This window comes from Rhipicephalus microplus, chromosome X, assembly GCF_043290135.1.
Source record: "Rhipicephalus microplus isolate Deutch F79 chromosome X, USDA_Rmic, whole genome shotgun sequence".
In the NCBI taxonomy this organism is placed as follows: domain Eukaryota; kingdom Metazoa; phylum Arthropoda; class Arachnida; order Ixodida; family Ixodidae; genus Rhipicephalus; species Rhipicephalus microplus.
The window spans coordinates 303376279-303395861 of NC_134710.1; the positions used below are offsets into that span (position 1 = coordinate 303376279).

The window sequence follows — 19583 nt, forward strand, 5'->3', positions numbered from 1 at the left end:
CGAGGTGGAAAGAACTGCACCCATAAGTGCCGCCATGTTGACTGTCCCTACTGTGGCCGTCTTTCTGCTGTGGCCTCCGCTGCGCGTAGCCTGCCCGGCGTCCTAGGCTTCGCTTTCACTCGCGTGCACGCAGGCGCTGGGACGCCGAACAGATGACGTGAAGCGGTTGTTGAGCACACTGATCTTTGCTAGGGGGAGCAGGATGGCGCATTGAGCTAGGGAGCCTTCACGTGCGCACGTCTCCGTGTTTTAGCATGGTGACAACTCCGATCATGGTTGCTTACAACTGGCTAAAACGGCCTCCATACTTGACGGGCTGCCATGTTGGTTCTGAGTGGTCGCTCATTTACATTTACGGCAGCGTGGGTTTCAACAAAAAGAGGTTTTTTTTTTTTTTTCGTATAGCAAGTGCTGTAGGCTGGAGGGTTGTTTTCTGAAGTTAGCCGTGGTTTGGTAGAACAGGAAAGACATGTTCGTGACGTAAGTTTGTATAAAATTCTGTTAAAACAGTTCGTTTCTCCCACTTGGAAGACCCACCGCATTGGCGGAGTGAGGTTATTTAGGGAGCCTATATTTGCGAGGGGGAGAACTTCGATGTCACTATGAATGGACTTCAATGGCTGCGCGCCATTCATGAAGCATATTCACCTTAGCACTGCAAATACCTCAAAGGCCTCTTAGTGCAAGGCTCGAAACCGTGATGTATATATGATGGAACTCGTAACGACAGGGAAGGCAGAACAAACAACCGGGTAGCTCGCGATGTTCTCTGTAAATAGCTCAGCTAGCCTGTTTCTCATACCCTAAACATTGCGTTTTTCCGTAATATAATTTCCTACAGCAACTTTAGTTCCTGCGAAAGAATCTGTACAATGACTGCTTAAAAACTTTACAAGCTGTAAGCATTGCCCGAGAAAGTAGGGCATTCAATCACATTACACCGCCCTCCCCCTATGCCCACAAGCCTGTATATTAGGCTAGAAGAAAAGCAAAGGGGAGCAACGAGGGACAAATCAAGTGTTTCAGGGTCAGATTTTATTGCAAACAGCATCCAAACAGCATCTGGCCTTGTGTCTTCAAACCATCCTGCCTCCTTTGCTGAAAGCTTGTGTCCTCGCAGTGGGCCTAGAGTAGAGCAATAAGACGAAAAATCATACATGGCTCCGACCACATATACGGAGTCCATACACAATTTCTCTACAAGCACTAAATAAAAGCGGAGTTTACGATATCAAATCATCTGTGTGTTTGGTTATGAAACAAAAGAACGACACAAATAACGATGCACCACATAGGGCATATTTGAGTTATGGGCTGACAACGGACTTGCTTAGTGCACATATACTGCTCCGTTCAGGATCGACAGATAGACAGAAGGATGGACATGAACAGTAAATCCGTAGCATTCTATGTTACTAAAGAGAAGTCCTGTTTGCAATTATTGAGCGAGTTTCGGTGTGGTTGTGCGTGTCATCGAAGCGAAGAACGAATACCCCATGGCAAGCCACACAAAAAGTTAGTTGCGTTGCAACTGTGCAAGACAAGCGCCTACAGGAAACGCGTTCATCGGCTCGTCTGTCTACCTCTCCAAATGACCTTCTTCAGCAACCGAGGTAAAATTGCAGGAATGCGAACATCTTCCAGAAAAGGAAGAAGCGAACGGGAGCGTCTGTAGGTCGTTTACGGGCCTGGCGTTTTCCGCGACGAATGCAGCGACGGCTTCGGAAACCGACAAAGTGCAGATAGCGAATGCATGCAGGACCACACATTCGACTAGTCATATCATTCGATCGAAGAACTGCGCTTCTACTACAGGGATAAACAAGCATACTCAACCATCTTCCGCTCGCACATCGTAGCCGAACGAAGCCTAATTAATTATTATACTGTGCACGTTGTCATGATTACTTTGCTCAAACTGCTTTTCATTGCATGGCTAAATCAACCGTTTCACGAAATGTGCGGTGATATACTCAACCCACTCGCAATACAACAGATACTCACCTCACAAACACGGCGAGAAGTAGTCGCCTCCAAGCAGTCTCGCTTCACTTGTGTAGCCCAGCGTTTCCGTTGGCTAGAGCAAGTCGGGAAGCGGGAAGGCCTCCAGATGGTTTTGCATTGTGGCACGCAGCACCCTTGCATATAGACTTCAAAGTTCTTTTATGTGTGGTTAGCACGAGGATGGTGTCGTAGCGGAAGCTACGTCTATGGGGTAATCAAACGCAGCTCATACCGCAGCTTGCACACCCGCGCCAACATGCAGCTGGTGCTGTGCGACGGAGCAGGAACGCCTGGCCGCAAGAACCAACATGGCGCCTGTTGCCACAGAAACCGGGACTGGCAACATTGTGTTTTAGCGGGTGGCGGCAAGTGGTGGCTCAAAGGCTGACACCACCATAAAACACGGAGTTGCGCGCACATGAAGGCTCCCTACATTGAGCGCGCGCGTTTGAAGCCGCCGGAAGACGCCGTTGTTATCCCGGAAGCCACCACCATTGACAGTCGTATGCTACGAGCGCGAGCGATTTGCTCTTCTTTTTAATAAAATGCTGGCATGTAGAGAGCCGTGAACTATACGAATCGACTGGAAATGTCGTCGCGAAGACATTTTACGCCTATGTACTTCAAAAATATATTTTTTACGCATTCTGCGAGAAAGATATGGTATACTTCACCACCTTTTCTTTTTTTATCGATGATTTGATTGATTGATATGTGGGGTTTAACGTCCCAAAACTACTATATGATTATGAGAGACGCCGTAGTGGAGGGTCCGGAAATTTAGACCACCTGGGGTTCTTTAACGTGCACCCAAATCTGAGCACACGGGCCTACAACATTTCCGCCTCCATCTTTTTTTTTTTTTTTATCGAGGCGCATTTAAGGTGTTTAGTTTTTTTTATATGCGATTCCCCACGCTCCAGGCCTCAAATATATGAGAAGCGGGTCAGTAACTTAAAGGACAACCGGACGCGATTTTCAAGAAGCAGACTTTGCGGGGACCACTTTGCAGAGTCATGTTTTGACCCCTTGGTTCAAAAAAGCCATCTTCGAAACTATTTCATCACAACGTTCTTATCTTTCTCGGATAAATCACAAAAGAAAATCCTTTGCAATCCTGGCTACCAGTGCACTCATTCCTTTTTTTTTGTGTGTGTGTGAAAAAAAAAGTGCCGTGACATTTTTTTTTTCTCTGTCACTTGACTAACGAGTAATTGTAAAGTTTTACGTAACAGCACTGCACCATATTCTAACGGCGTCGCTACGGCGTGTGTCATTTGTCGTGTAGCGTTATTCGGCGTTCGAAGTGATGCCTTATCGTAGGGTTTGTCGCATGCACTATAGTTGTAGATTACAGCACCCCGCCGTTTCGGATGGCATCGCTACGGCGTGTCACTTTTCGTGTAGCGTTGGATGACCGCGAAAAATGCTATATTATAAAAAGAAATTACAATCACAACAACTGCCATTAGAATATATCCATTACATGTCTAAAACACCCAGAAGACGCCAGCTTCCGGGACGGTCAAGGGACTTTCCAGTAGCTTCACAAGCACCCGCATTAAAGAGCAGGGATGTGTCGTCCAGCCTTTTTAATGGAGGGCAGTGGTAGAGCAATGCTGCAGAAGGCCATGTCAAAAAGACGGCCAACCATGGTAAGGAGACGTCCACAGTGTTGTGGTACCATCTAGTTTTGAAGGAGCAAATTAGCTGCGGAAAGACGCCTATACGGGGTGGCCAGTGAACGGTTGTGCAGTGCTAGCAGTCGGTTTTTACTAGCAGACGCTGCCTGCATCGGCCTTGCGAGGCGAGAGGTGGTGAGGGGAATGACTACTGGCCCAAGACGTGAGCATGCGTGGTGGGGGTGTAAAGGACATCGCCGATGGTGGTTTAACGTGCCAAAACGCCACGCTCAGGGTGCGCTCACATTGCCCCGTCGCGGTGGTCCAGTGGCTGAGGCACTCGGCTGCTGACCCGCAGGTCGCGGGTTCAAATCCCGGCTGTGGCGGCTGCATTTCCGATGGAGGTGGAAATGTCGTAGGCCCGTGTGCTCAGATTTTGGTGCACGTTAAAGAACCCCAGTTGGTCGAAATTTCCGGAGCCCCCCACTACGGCGTCTTTCATAATCATATGGTGGTTTTGGGACGTTAAACCCCACAAATCAATCAATCAATCAATCAATCAATCAGGGTGCACTCACGGCCGTTTCGCTAGAGTCACATATACCGAATTTGATATTACGTAAAGTGAAAGGATGACGAATGTATATGACTGGTGCAAACATTACGACATGCATGTCATGTAAAACATGACTATAGGCTACGCTCATAGCGTGCTCGCGGCCGTTTCGCAAGCTTCACATATACAAAGCTCACAGCTAGTATGATAAGATTGCAAAATCAGATAAGAACACCGGGGTCGTTGTTGAGGAGATTGGAAAAGCAGCCAAAACTCATGCTAAATGTAAATAAACTACCCATTCCATTTAATTTTAGCAGCAAAATTGTAGCCGCACAGTTAAAGTGATATTATGAATAGTTAATATTTATCAACAGTTCATTAAAAGTTAATTTCGCCGCAGGAGCAAAGGAATGAATGCAACATGTAGTAATAAATTGGAGTTTCCTGCGAACGATCATCACGCAGTGCGCTGCTCACATTCAAATGACGCATGAAAAAAAGACAGGTCGAGTACGAGCTTACGGCTGTCACAGCTCGACACTTGTAGTGCGCTGCTCAAACACAAAGACGCATGAAACACATGCACAAGTGTACGCAGCGCGACCACGAAGTAACAACTATCACAGTTGTTTTTTTTTTTTGTGTTTGAGAAGCATGATATGATTAGCATCTCAGGTTTAACGTCCCGAAACCATGATAGGATTATGAGAGACCCCTTGATGAAGGGCTCCAGAAATGTTGACCACCTGGGGTTCTTTAACCCCGTGCTGTAGGCCTGTGAGCACACAGGCTTACAGCATTTTCCCCTCCATCGAAAATGCAGCCGCCGTAGCCGGGATTTGATCCCGCGTCCTGCGGGTCAGCAGCCGAGTAGCTTAGCCACTAGACCACCGCGGCGGGGCCAGTCGATCGACGACATCAGTTGGTGAAGCAATCATTTGACGCTCGCGCAAACTGAACACACACGTGACTTTCTCCAGGCAACGACGACATCAGTTGGTGAAGTCTTCACGTGACGTGATGACAACGTAAAAAACCACCATGATCTGCGAGTGACAGACGTATTTTCAAGTGGCCCCATAGAAAAAAACTACACTTAGGGCTTGGCTGTTTATTTGGCAGTTGGTGCCTTCGGAAAGTCTTCTGCCAATCATGCCCAGTAGATGACACCATTGTATTGGGGCACCACTGCCAAAAACCGATAAGTTCTGCTGGGTGCTATTGCCGACTTGCATGTTATATTATAGTTGACAGAACGGAAAAAATATGATCTGACTTAATCTTGATTGTAGATCATTACCTGAGAGGCTGCCGTATATAGCGTTGCCGTATATAGTGGAACATCAGAGAACGTGACTGGTAAATATGGAAAGAGGTGACGGAACACTGCTCTAAACAAACGATGCGTGATGTTCAGAGAAAAACTGTGGGCTTGAGCCTGCTACAGTCTATTGTGGTGACGACGCATCTATATGTTACTTTTTCTTGTACCTTCGGAAACCACAGGCCCATGCATATACGCCACGAAACCGACGAGAAGGTAACAGCCTACGGGCCAATGTCTGAAAGGCAATCTCCAAAAAAAAAAAAAAAAAAAACAGGGCGAGGGAACGCTGGCCCGGGTCGCTCTATCTCGGATGTGCATAAACGCAATTCGCGATGCGCGACAATGGAAAGCCACGACGTCCACAAAACAGGGACCATGCGAAGCGGCCTGGAAGAATACGCGGCGTGGACTACGCTCCACTGCTCGTGAAAGGCTTAGTGCTGCTGGTGCGTGGGCGGTGGCGAGCGAAGTGTGCGTGGCCGCCGCCATCATCAGTCAGCGCACGGGAGGAAAGAAAAGGGCTCGTGTTGCTTGCATGCGCATATCTTGCCTCTGCTTTGGGGTTTTTTTCTAGACAGGACCTCTCTGGCAGCAAGATTAAAGTAGGCAGCCACATCTCAGCCGAATATCGCGGCCAACAATAATGTACTGCGCACAGCATTTGCACAGTATCGGGGAAACTATTCACATACCTTACACGTGGTTTTGTGTCTATTGTGCAGATCTGTAGGTGAGGAGGGCGCGCTCAGCCTTATAGAGTGTTGTGGACAAATGCCAGATTATGCCAGCTGAATGTATTGAGCTTTCTTCCTACAAATGGCGAACCTTCAGCAAGTCCTCTGTTAACTAGATGGTTGACTTTCAAGCAGTGGTTATCTGAATGATGGCTTACGAAATAGGGTCATCGTAATCACTGCGTGTAATCAACATGCAGTTACCACTCCCATTGCCTCATCGTCGTTGGACTACGAGAGTCCTTATTCCGAAATCCGCCGACTAGTTGCGCTAATTTAGTGCTGATGCAAAAATAAACCAATTTCACTGACTGCAGAGGCGGATACAGATGAAATGTACGTCCTCCTTATTCACGTATACATGCCACTTTGCTCCACAACTTTAAATACTGCGCCTGAGCCATTTTCATTTTGCTGGTTTAATGAAGAAAGAAATAGAAAGAGAAAGCGTGATATAGTATAATCTCGCTAAAGAAAAGAACGCTCGAAACTTCTTTTACCATGCTTTCAACCATGGGCACAGGCACAAATTTATTGCGACGCGAGGGGGGGGGGGGGGGGGGCTGCCAGCCCTTTCATTAAATGGTCATTCTACAGTAGACGCTGTTATGAGATGATGATAAGCATTGCGCGCGCCGTAGTAGTCCGCCAGCGGTGTCCGTAACCATTATCGCGCAAAGAAACAAAAAGTAAAGTAAAAATAAAACACTAAGAGTTTTGAATTCGAACCCAGGTACCCAGCGTGGCAACCTTTTATCATACAACTGAGCCACGCTGGTGCATGAGACCCTGTTGCAAAGTGACCTTAGGCAGGCGTGATGTCGGGAAAGGCAACGCGTTAATATAAGTAATAAAGCGTTTTACAACAGCAAAGGAACAACCTGACGTCGCACAATGCGAATCGCGTAACGAATCGGTCATCGAATGCTCCAACGCCCATTGCAAAAGCTTCAGGCATAATTTTTCATCGCCGTCAGCCACAGCAACAAAAAATTTCATAAGGTTTCTTGCAAGTGTGAAGTGGGCACCACGCTTCTCCGAAGAATTACGTAGTGAATGCCGCCCTACTACGCAAAAATTTTGATGATTAATGAGTGGATACCCTGCAGTTGTGCTTGTAGCAATTACCCATAGAGTTTTAAAAAAGGCTCTGAAAGGCGGCTCATTCAGTTTTCGCTGTGACTTTGCTGCGCATTCCGCGCTTGCAGGCCTGGCATTTTTTTCTCTCTCTCTTTATGCCATGGCGAAAAAACTTTCGAGGGCATGGGGGGGGGGGGGTTAAAGGTCAGGTGTGCCACCCCCTGGCTACGCTACTGCTCTCACTCCCGTTTTTATAACTGTTATCAGAAGAATTACTTCCCATTTCTAAACGGCTTTATAGGTATGTTGTTCGTGAGAACTGTTTCGCTCTCACTATGGCCACATTCGCTGAAAGTGACAATGGTTATACGTCTGGCCGGTACTTTTCCTTAATCGTCGCTTTTTGTAGTTAACAGTTTGGTGCATACAGATGAAGTCGTGCGGCCCCTCTTTTTTTTTTTTTTTTTTTTGCACTCTGAGTCAAGCATGATCCCAATGACAAACGTCGGGGCTCGCAAAACTGGTACTGAGGTACGGAGCGCCATCTTTTACTGAATACTGCATGAGACATTCAGATTTTGCGCCCTGCTCAGAGTAGAAACAAGGAGAAGGTAGAGGAAGGAAAGGCAGGAAGGGCAACTAGGCGAGTGTTCGGTTTGCTATCCTACACTGGAGAAAGAGGATTCAGGGATATGAAAAAAAAAGATAGATAGAAAAAAGAGAACATAAAAAGAACATTAAAAAAACAGGTGAGCTTAAACTAAACTGCTGCGTAGTTCAATAGTAGTGAACGCCGGACCTCAAGCACATCACGTTCCACCGTAGGTCATTGGTTCGTGGTGAGGCTTGCAAGCACTGGACGCAGAACGTCCAGTATCTTAATCTGGTTCCACATATGTTCCAGCTTGTAAGCGGAACATTGTTGCAAAAAAGTTCCATTCAGTTCAGTGGAGATGTGTCCCAGATAACGCTTCGAGTGTGAGGAACAGTGTTCCACTCATTGGTCACTGGGTTGTGTAGTTTGCAGCGTTCCACTTATTCGGTATCTAGGGAATTCAAGCATACTAGAGAATTTATGCACACCATTATTTGCGTCACCCGTATTTCTGGCATAAGTAAACAGGTATGATACTTAAATGAGGCAAGTAAGCATTCAATTTTCTCATATATTTGCTGCATACCTGAACGGACGAATTGGGGGTCGTTTTTCAGCATAATATGAGAACATTGAAAAAAAAAAATTTTTACTGAATTTCTGCGCAGCTTTGTCATCGTGGAACACGCCAGTATTTATGCTTCATCAAAACTCGCCTGCCCATGCTTTTAAGATATTGTACGAAATAATAACAACTCAGTTGTCAGTTCAAGTATACAACAATATATATAAGAAATTTAATGTTGAGTTGTCCTACTTAAGTGTCATATCGGCTTAGTTATGCCAGATATCGGTTACGGTAACCATAGTAGGTATACAAGCATGCGTCGAGATAACCGAAAAGTAAGCCATTCAAATATTCATTAAACTTTAAATAGTTACTTAGATTATTTAGGTGAATCTGGAAATAACCGTGCTGTCAGGCAGGGCCAAATAGCACCAATCAATGACCTGCTAAATTGTGAAAATGACCGTAGTAAAGCTACAGCATTTTCATTTGCCTGTTTGTGCTTATAATTTGGTTTAGATGCATACCCGCATTATCCCACATCATACAAAACCTCAACCCTACAATGCAAGTGTGAAGATACAACTGCTACAGCTGTTGCTATTGCATTGTGTGTGCATGATCTGAGGGCAAAATGCTACTCACAGAAAAACAATAATGCTCAGGAAGCCGCCTGCCATTTCGGCTGCCAGTAAAAGAAATAAAAAAACTATTTTCAACAATTTATTTCACAAAACACTTTCTCGCACATGGTTACGTGAAAACAAGTACAATGTATACAGATAATACAAAGCCATCCCAAACAACACACAAAGAATAAACCATAGTGCATAGCAATACAGAATGAAATTTGTGTACCAACAACATCAATACATTAGGAATAAACTGAAGATCCAGAATAAGTAACAAGTAAAACAGGTATTCACAGGCAGTATTAGGTTTGATCAGTTATTAATCTCGCACACGTGCGAAGTGTCAATTGTTAACTCAGAAAAACTTGTGCAAAAAAGAGAAATTGCCGCTTGATGTAAGTTATTCGTCAAGATGATACTAATGGTACAGTTGTACTATTAGTGATACCACGTGCATGCCATCCTTTGACATACTTATCAAAACTACGGAATTGGTATCGCAAAATGTCAGTGCTTACGTATAGCGACCTGACCTGTGGAGCTCATTGTAGTAGTAGTTGGTTCTGTTGCCGGAGCTTAGGTCAACAACTATGTTCCTATGGGGTTCATTCGGCCGTTTAAGGAGCCTTCGCCACAGTCTTTTGACCCCGGAAGACTTGTTTGCATGGGTGACATCAAGATCTGGTAATCCAGGACAGCATTCTATATTTTCGAAAAATGGAAAAAAGAACGTTTAAAATAGGCTATTAAAACAGCAAAGGGAGAATTACCTTAACTTCATATAATATAATTTCATTCTAAAATGCGCTTACTCATGCGAGCTTGTAATGGAGCGTTTGAAATATTTGAATTACTTTTGTGTCCGTTTTGGTGCCTTTTCAGCTCCAATTCACTGGAATGTAATAGAACCCATAATAAACGTGTAAATACACATGCAGATTAAAACATTTCGTACCCCCTACACACACGTGCACACACACACACACACACACACACACACACACACACACACACACACCATCCACACGCGCCCCCTACCCACCCACACACACAGGCGCACATACATGCATGCACAGGCACTCAAATTGCTGTGAAGCTATACAATATTTTCGAAGTAGAAAATTAAATGGGAACCCCGCGATTCCCCTTATCTTAGAAAAATTGATTTGGGAATTTTTCGACGCGCGTGTAGAAACGGACGGTAAAGAGCCTTTTTTCTATGGTAAGATCACGCTGCAGGCCATTATCGAGGTGTAGAATAACAATTGGGTCGTATATTTCAAAGCCAGTTACTGAAAAAAAATTTGAGAACTCTAGTCGGTACCATCGCTGCTTATTCGTTATTACGTAAACAGTACAGAAGCAGCACATATTTGCATAAGAATGCTCAGAACTTGACATATAAAATCTAATGGTGTTGAAATCGGCGCAATAAGGAAGTGATTTATAAGATAAACTAGTTCAAATGTTTTGTGAAGAATTTACATTACACGACATGGCACTGCTCACAACAAGGATACCTCACAACGCACCAAACACCACTTTAAACACCACCCTGTTCTCACAGACGTTAAAAAACAGAAACATGAGCGGACTGGCTCTCTGGATTTCGTGCCGACCGGTTGTGCCCCCACGATCACCGACGACAGTGCAGCTCTGGCCGACTGGCTCACCCTACGTCATCTCCTGACGCCGACAAGAGCTCTCACCGAGTGGTGCCCCGTCCTCGGACTCCTGCGACCATGTCCATCTTTCCTATATTCTCCTCCTTCTGGGTGTCGCTGTCCCTGTGCCACGCTCTCCCCTTCCCTCTTTCTATCTCTATACATTTAATCCTATCTTTTTTATCCCTCCTTACCCCCATATCTCGTGAGCTACTGTTGAAGGGTCACACTCTGATGCAGACCATTACGTGTCTCACTTTTCTCTTCTTTTGTCTTTAGGAATCACATAAGAAGAAGAAACATGAGGTGACACCATTTTGAACACTACCCTGTTGACACAGGCGTTAAAATACGGAAACATGCGGTGATTTCGCGTGGTGCAAACTGCAAACTAGTTCGTCGTAAACTGGAAAAGCTGTCGAAGCGAGCCAGTCGTGCAAACAACGCTTTTGAAAGGTCATCGTGAATTGTCCTAACACACTCACGCGGGCCACACGAGCAAGCGAGCATCAATATTCCCATAAAAGTCAGTGTTTTACACAACAAACATCAGTGAACCAAGCCTATAGTTAAATACATCAATCTGATACAGTGTCATTTTCGTTGTGAGCATTCAATCACGTCTATGATTTCTTCGCATAATTTACATAACGACTCTACCAGGCACACTAACTATGCTGCTGACAGACGCTTACGTATTCATCTTGCTAGTTCATGCACGCCCAAACTCTCTTCTTTTGGTTGCGGTCGCATAAACATTCAAGCTACACAACTAAGACACAATTCAAAGCAAGCGATAAAAATGGCGCAAGGACTGCCTCCGCTGTACTGATAATGCATCAGCAGTATAAATGCTCGTCACTCACCTCTGGGAAGTGACCGCAGAATCAATAGTCTGAGGCTTCGAAAGCAAACTTGTTAACGATGGTCCCAGAGCCTGCAGAACCTTATATAGAAACACGAACAAAGCTTCGGAAAAGCACGCTCGCTCACGAGCGAAGAAAATGGCGCACGCTGCTTGTAAGCCTGTGAGCACTTGTCAAATCCGTAACCACCGCTACGCTCGCCAGTGAAGAGAATATTGGTGCGAGTGCACGGACGTGTTTTCTTCTGCTTGCAGGAAGATTCACTGCCGAGAGACGGGGAGGTTCTGCAGTCGTTGTTTCGCGAACGCTAGCCCCGCGTTGAGCGTGCTTTCTTCCGTCGAACATTTCGAAATCAAAGAATGGATCCGTGGTAAGGACCTCCTCCCCGACGTGCCTAAGCTGTATAAACTGGTTCTTTATGCTATCTGGAACATGCGATGCAGATACGCCGTCGCTTTGCCGCCGTAAGTGGAACAACCGTAAAGGCACGTCGCTTGATAACTGGAACAAATCGCTGGGCTGGATGGCATATATCGGGTTCCACTTGAGTAAACAAAAAACTGAAGGAAAAAGCAGCTGCTGTTCAATATAACCCGCGCCAGACCACTCTGATTCACATAACAGCTCCGTCTGTTCCTGTTAACGACTGCTTTATCTGGAGCTTATGTGGAACAAGATTAAGAGGGATATATATATACCTGTTGAACGGCCTCAGTGTGTGGTGATTTCAGCCTGCCGACGAAAACTTGAAGTGTGTCGAGCAGTGATTGGAGAACCATTTGGATAGGTTTGTCTTCTGCCAATTCCGAGGAGCGCTGTGAATCAGCATGTCGCTGCGACTGCGGCAAAAGAGGCCAAACTGTGAGTCAGTTGTGCTTTTGTTGGTATCGACCATGGCTCATCCATGTGACTGCTGCTTTGGCAATGTAGGTAACGTGGAATCCCCAGAAACTATGGTTTTTGCTGCGTTCTGCTTCACACCAGCTGGGTGCAATCCGGGTGGAGAAGGAGATGGTGAAGCATGCAAGGTGCAAGCAGCTTGCAAGGTGTCGAATGAGTGCTGCGAATGCAGAAACTTTGTTTTCTGACGAACTTCGGCGCCGACGGCACCGCTTTCTGGCGGTTGCGGTAGCCTGGCGATGCTATGTACGGTATCTCGCCATTTGCCTCAATACAGCTATCTTTTTATTTTATTTTCGGGCAATCATTTGAGGAAGCTTCGTGGGGTCCATTGTAATTTGAACACTTCAGAACAGTGGCTTTACAAGTGGCCGCGGAATGAATTTCAGCCCAGCGAGAACATACTCGCTTGCCTTCACATACGCTTCTCACGTGACCAAGCTTCATGCAGTTGAGGCATTGCAGCGGCTTCGGCACAAACGGTCTTGCAGAGTGTTGGAAGTGGCCCACCTTTTCGTGCGAAGGTAGACAGTTGCCTCTAAAATCTATGTTCACGCAGCGTGAAGTACCCAAACGAGCAACCTGGACGATGACACTTGCTTCATTAGATGGCTTGACGAAGGTATTCAAGTCCGAGTTGGGAATGGCAGCGTCCGCGTCTTAAATCACACCGGTGACGACGTTAATTGGAGCTCATCGGTATGTAGAAGCGGACGTTTATACAACCCACCTCTGTGACGTTGCGTAGAACGTTCAGTGCGGTAGCATGCGAATCATCAATCGCCATGACATTTTTACGCGGGTTAACTCTATTGTCGGGAATTTCGCGTGGCACCAGTCGCTCGAGCCGCGCTGAAACAGATTGCATGTTGAGGCGCTTCATGTTGACGTTGGGCTGAGTAGTAATGAAAATGATGGTGCTGGCATCTGGCCCTCGCAGAGCTTGTTCATTCGGTGTGTTCTGGGATGAAGAGGCCCGCGTATTACTTCTCTTCATCTTTGGGCTCGTTACAACTTCGAAGTCGTCGTCAGAGGGCCCCTCCCCTGTCAGTGAGTAGATATCAGTGTCCTCGCTGTCGCAGTCAGGTCCCGTCGGCTTCCTGTACATGGCCTTCGCGGACGCCGGAGGACCTGGTAGATATCCCAGGTGGTTTTTGTACATCACTGACGGCCCCTCACCTGTCAGTAAGTAGACATCGGTGCCCTCGCTGTCACAGTCGAGTCCCGTGCGCTTCCTGGACGGGGCCGTCACGGGCCCCAGAGGACCTGGTAGATATTTTAACTGGTCCTTGTACATCGCTGAAGAACGTAGCCGCAGAGTTCATGAGAAGCACAAGTTATTGTGCAAACATGGCAATAGATACTCGAACAGCTAGCGTACCACTGGGCACACACTTTAAACAAAACATCTTTTAAGGGCGTATATCAATTTATTTAACCTTCCCTTTTCGTACATGCATGACCTATCTGCGAATTTGTTAGGAACACGTTTTATTGAACAGCCAAAGTTGTTCAGCACAGTTCGATCGGGAAAGCTCAAGTGCTTGAAATCAAGGAGCGCAAAGACGTGTAGGGGATTGCGTGTGTATATGCTTACTTAGCCACGGGGCAGCGGAATAAACCGATAGGATTACCTCTCGATGTCTTATACGGAATTGAAACATGCTTGCGACATACCTGTTGTAATTTTACCATATGAGATTTGAAACGAAAGGGAACATTGACGCAATTTTTCTCCGGTTGGTTTCTAAAAAACAAAAAAAAAACAGTCCGTTTCAGGTCTTCAACAGCACAGTCAAGATTAAGGATTTACGAGAAACTATTGGTCAGCTGCCAGCTCGTAATAAGTTCACGGGCTACGTGACGCCACACAGGCTCATAAAAGAGTGTGCCACACACGCCGCCATGGCTATAGGTGACACTGACTGATAATACCACGTTTAAATTCACATATAAACCCAATATAGTGGCTGGGGGGATAGCCGCTGTGGTAGCTCAGTGGTAGAGCATCGAACGCGTTATTCGAAAGTCGCAGGTTCGGTTCCTGCTTACGGCAGGTTATCTTTTCACCTACTTTTCTTTCTTCACATTTTCTATATATATAAATAATATATATATATATATATATATATATATATATATATATATATATATATATATATATATATATATATATATATATATATATATATATATATATATATTGTTACGAGTGACTGTGTTTATTTAAAGATGAGGTGAAATGGCGTTGTGAAAGAGCAGCGTACTTCTGAGACAGGCCTAGAACGCTTCACCTAACCACGCAGTCCAAGCGCGGCTCCACTACTCTTCTTCTTCTTCCGCGCGCCGTTTGCTCGCACATCTTCGTTGCATTTCCCCCGGCGGCAGACGAAGCTAGCTGAGCGAGTTAAATAGGCCTATGATGGTACTGTTTGAGGCGGGCTACGTGAACAATTTGCGTAGTGCGCGAACGCCGGTTATTGGCTGTGACTCGGGCGACAGCGTAATTCACCTCACTGAGACGAGGGACTATCACGAATGCACCGGTATAGTTTGCTAGAAACTTCCGGTGCGTTTGGGCATCGGCTGTAACACGCCTGCAGTTAAGAGGGAGAATTCAAAAAGCTGCCACTGAAACATTACGCTACCTACGAAATCGAGGCTTGGAAATTTCTTCCGAGAAATGCGCCCTCGTAGCTTTTACACAAAATCCTATGGATAAGTACACTACAAGCATCAATGGTCAACCTGTACCATACGTTCGATCGCACAAGTTTTTGGGCGTCATAATTGACAGAAATCTCTCATGGAGCGATCACGTTTCGTACATGAAGAAACGGTTAATGGACATCTGTAATATACTGAAGTTGTTTGCAGGGAAGACTTGGGGAATGTCTCCCTGTGCAATGCTACAGCTGTACAGAGTACTTTTTCTCGGTTTTCTGCGGTACAGTTTACCGGCATTGACCAATGCAAGCAAAACAAGCCTTCGAACGCTACAGAGTGTTCAGTCCCAGGCACTCCGAATTTGCCTCGGCTTGCCTCGTATAGTGCGTCGACAATGGCTACTATAGCTATCGCCGGTGACCACCTCATCATGACACATATCGAGGTTGAGGCACTCAGGACACATATAAGGCATATTGCTCGGACACCCTGCCACCACCTAGCCTCTTTACCAGCAGACAGACCACGTTCGTCATTTTGCCAAACGGTCACCACATATCGCGATTCTTTGCCAACATGCTTCACACCCGCCGCCAGGCCTTCGACTCCTCCCTGGTGCCTGACTCAGGCTAACATCAGGCTAACTATACCTGGCATCCAGAAAAAAGCAGATATGTCGTCACCTGCTCTTAGACAGCTTGCTCTGCTCTTGTTATACGAGACGTATCAAGGCTGTATACACGTATACACCGACGGCTCTGTTTTACAGAAGAGTTCAACGGCATCATTTGTTATATCGATAAAAGACACAACAAGAAAATTCAAGACCTCCCACCTTACGACATCAACGGGAGCAGAGCTCACAGCTCTTCGTGCCGCATTGCAATGCATCAACGACCAACAGCCACAAAAATGGACATTTTTCAGTGACTCAAAGGCGGCACTGCAATCCCTTCTATCACCTTTACGCCACGGCCCGTACGAACAGCTGGTATTTGAGATTGCAGAAAAGACTCACCAACTCATTGAGGAAGGACACGAAATAGCCTTTCAATGGCTCCCAAATCATTGTTGAAGAATTGGCAATGAACAGGCCGATCGAGCTGCCCGTTCTGCCCACACTGAAAGCGATGAAATATCAATTCCGCTTTCTAGAACTGACGCTGCACGGAAACTCCGCATGCTTGCTCGCAAGCGCACCTCGTCACAATGGAACGAGTCACATTTCATCCATGCACGGTTAGGTACTTTGGACCCAACTCTTAATCTTCGAATTCCTCCGGAATTACGCCGACGAGACGCTACTATGCTGTGCAGATTATGGTTGGGCGTCGCATTTACCAATGCGCACGCGTTCCGCATAGGAATGGCTGACACTGCTGCATGCGACCATTGTGGCAGTGATGAAACAACTTGGCACATTCTGTGTGAATGCCCACAATACTGCTCGCACAGACAGTCACTCTGCAATGCACTAGATGAACTAGACAACCAGCCTCTTTCGGAAGAAAGAATCCTGCGCTGCCGACAGGACATTATGTCGCAGAAGAAGGCTATGAAGGCGCTCCTGCGCTACTTGCGTTCAAACGGCCGGTCAAAACGACTGTGATCGGAACTCACTGAATGTGTGCGCATGTGTTTTTTTTTTCTAATTTATTTTTTATCTCTCTATTTCTATCCTCTTTCCGACCCTTTTCCCCACCCCGTACAGGGTAGCAAACCAGTTCGTCTTGGTTGACCTCCCTGTCTCTTCTCTTTATTTCTCTCTCTCTCTCTCTCTCTCTCTCTCTCTCTCTCTCCGGTACAATCCTTTTCTACGAACAGAAGTCCACAGCCAAACGTAGTCGCCAGGAGAAAACTCTACGGGAATATGCTTGGCACCGTCGCGACTTTTGCTGTGTTCTTGAGAAGACAACGTCCGAAGGCACGCTAGTTGACGTGCTTCTTCAGCGCGACACAACGTCTGAGCGATGGACAGATCTTTCTGGTGCGAGAAAGGTAATAGAGTGTCCAGAAAACTCCGTGGATTTCATGCATAAAGCAGAAAGAAGGGCGAATGTCCAGTAACTTCATGCTTGGCGGTGTTATACGCGTAAGTAAGAAACGGTAAGACGGCGTCCCAGTTCCTGTGGTCAGCATCAACGTACATCGATAGCATATTCGTGAGAGTTCGATTTGTTCTCTCAGTGAGACCGTTAGTTTGCGGATGGTAAGGAGTGGAGTGGCGATAAGAGGAGCCACAGAGGCGCAAAATTTCTTGAACCACATCGGCGATAAATTGTCGTCCACGGTCACTGATGACAACCCGTGGAGCACCGTGACGCAGTATGACCCGTTGTAACAGGAAAGAAGAAACAGCGGCTGCTGTGGCCGATGTCAGTGCGTCTGTTTCCGTATAACGCGTTAAATAATCCACGCACACTATAACATATCGGTGGCCCGATGGGGTCTTAGGAAGGAGTCCGAGCAAGTCGATGCCGACTTTTTCAAAAGGGGATCTCGGTGGAGGGACGGGCTGCAAATAACCTGCCGGGGCTGTGGTGGATCGCTTGTGGCGCTGACATATAGCACAGCTGGTGACGTACTGTTTTGTGGTCTTCCACATTTTCGGCCAGTAGAACCTCTGACGTAGTCGATGTAGCGTACGTGTGAAACCGAGATGATCGGATGTTATGTCATCGTGCATAGAACGAAGGACGACCTGGCGCAGGCTTTCCGGCACCACTAGAAGTAACGGGAGGCCATCGGCTGAATAGTTTCTTTTATACAGCAAGCCATTTGAAATTTTCAAGTGCTTGTCGGCGGAGTTATGTGCAGCTTCGAGCAAGGGTTTCAGAGTAGGGTCGCGCTGCTGCTTACGTTTGAAGCTGCTGGTATCTGGAAAGTCGGAGGAGACAGAAACTAAATAGTCATCAATGTCATCGTCGTCAGTGTTGGTGTGTACTGAAGGAAGGCGGGATAAGCAGTCGGCATCTGTGTGACATCATCCGCTCTTATAGGTCACAGAAAAGCTGTACTCTTGGAAGCGCAACGCCCAACGAGCCAGCCGGCCAGACGGGTCACGAGGTCCCACAAGTCAGCGTAGTGAGTGGTGATCGGTCACTATTGTGAACTCACGGCCATGTAGATACGGTCAGAACTTCTGAATGGCGAAGACGACTGCTGAGCGCTCGAGCTCGGTGACGGTGTAGTTCTTCTCTGCTCGGGTCAGTGTCCGACTGGCATATGCGACGACGTGCTGACGGCTGTTGCAGAGTTGGACCAGCACAGCACGAAGACCAAGCCCACTAGCATCAGTATGACGTTCAGTCAAAGCATCAGGATCAAAATGCTTTAGGATGGGTCCTGAAGTCAATAAAAACTTCAGCTGTTGAATTGCAGCCTCACATTTATCATCCCACAAGTACGGTGTGTCTTTATGAAGAAAGGACGTCAGTGGGGAGGCAAGTTGTGTGAAGTTCTTAATAAATCGGCGGAAATATGAGCACGGACCCAGAAAACTTCGCAGGTCCTTCACTGCTCGTGATGGTTCAAAGTTGCGAACCACTGCGGTCTTCTGTAGGTCTGGTCGCACGCCTTCTTTATCCACGAGAAAGCCTAATTCGAGGGCTTGACGTTCTTTAAAATGGCACTTCTTTGAATTTAAAACAAGGCCAGCTTCGCGTAAGCATTCAAACACAAGCGACAAGCTGTGGTTATGCTCTTGAAAAGTCTTGCCGTAGATAATCACGTCATCTAAATAGCACATGCAAATTTCCCATTTTAGTCCACACAGTACTGTATCCATAAATCTCTCGAATATCGCTAGAGCATTGCACAAACCAATTGGCATTACGTTAAACTCAAAAAGACCGTCTGGTGTTACGAAGGCCGTCTTCTCTTTATCTGAGGGATGCATAGGAATTTGCCAATACCCAAAACACAAGTCAACAGAAGAAAATAGGAGGCAGAATGCAGGCAGCCCACGGCGTCATCTATACGTGGCAAAGGGTAGACGTCTTTTTTTGTGATGGCATTTAGGCGACGATAGTCTACGCAGAATCTCCATGAATTAGTCTTTTCCCTGCCTAGAATGACAGGAGCTGCCCATGGACTACACGATTCTTGTATGACGCCCTTCTTCAGCATGTCTTCAACTTGCTCAGCGATGACTTTCCTTTCGGAAGGCGATACGCGATAGGGCTTCTGGCGTATTGGTGGTGCTTGGCCTGTATAGATGCGGTGTTGCGTACGTGAAGACGGTGGCGTAACGGTAGACGTCTCGTCTTGGGCAAAGTCACAGACTGAGGCGTAGCGTGCGATCACCTCCTGCAGCAGCGACCGTTCAGTTGATGGAAGTGACTTGTTGATCATACGGTCAATGCT

General features: G+C 46.5%; 1 protein-coding gene and 1 long non-coding RNA gene across 2 annotated transcripts in view; one reads left to right on the forward strand and one right to left on the reverse strand.

The window, feature by feature from the left end:
- LOC142776211 (uncharacterized) overlaps window positions 1-19583 on the forward strand; it is a 64296-nt gene that overhangs the window by 30940 nt on the left and 13773 nt on the right. The window lies entirely within an intron of this gene.
- On the reverse strand, window positions 1019-2240 carry LOC142777200 (uncharacterized). The gene is made up of 2 exons (XR_012887972.1): window positions 2005-2240; window positions 1019-1125 (listed from the first exon to the last, which is right to left on the reverse strand). It is a non-coding gene; the product is annotated as an uncharacterized LOC142777200 (long non-coding RNA).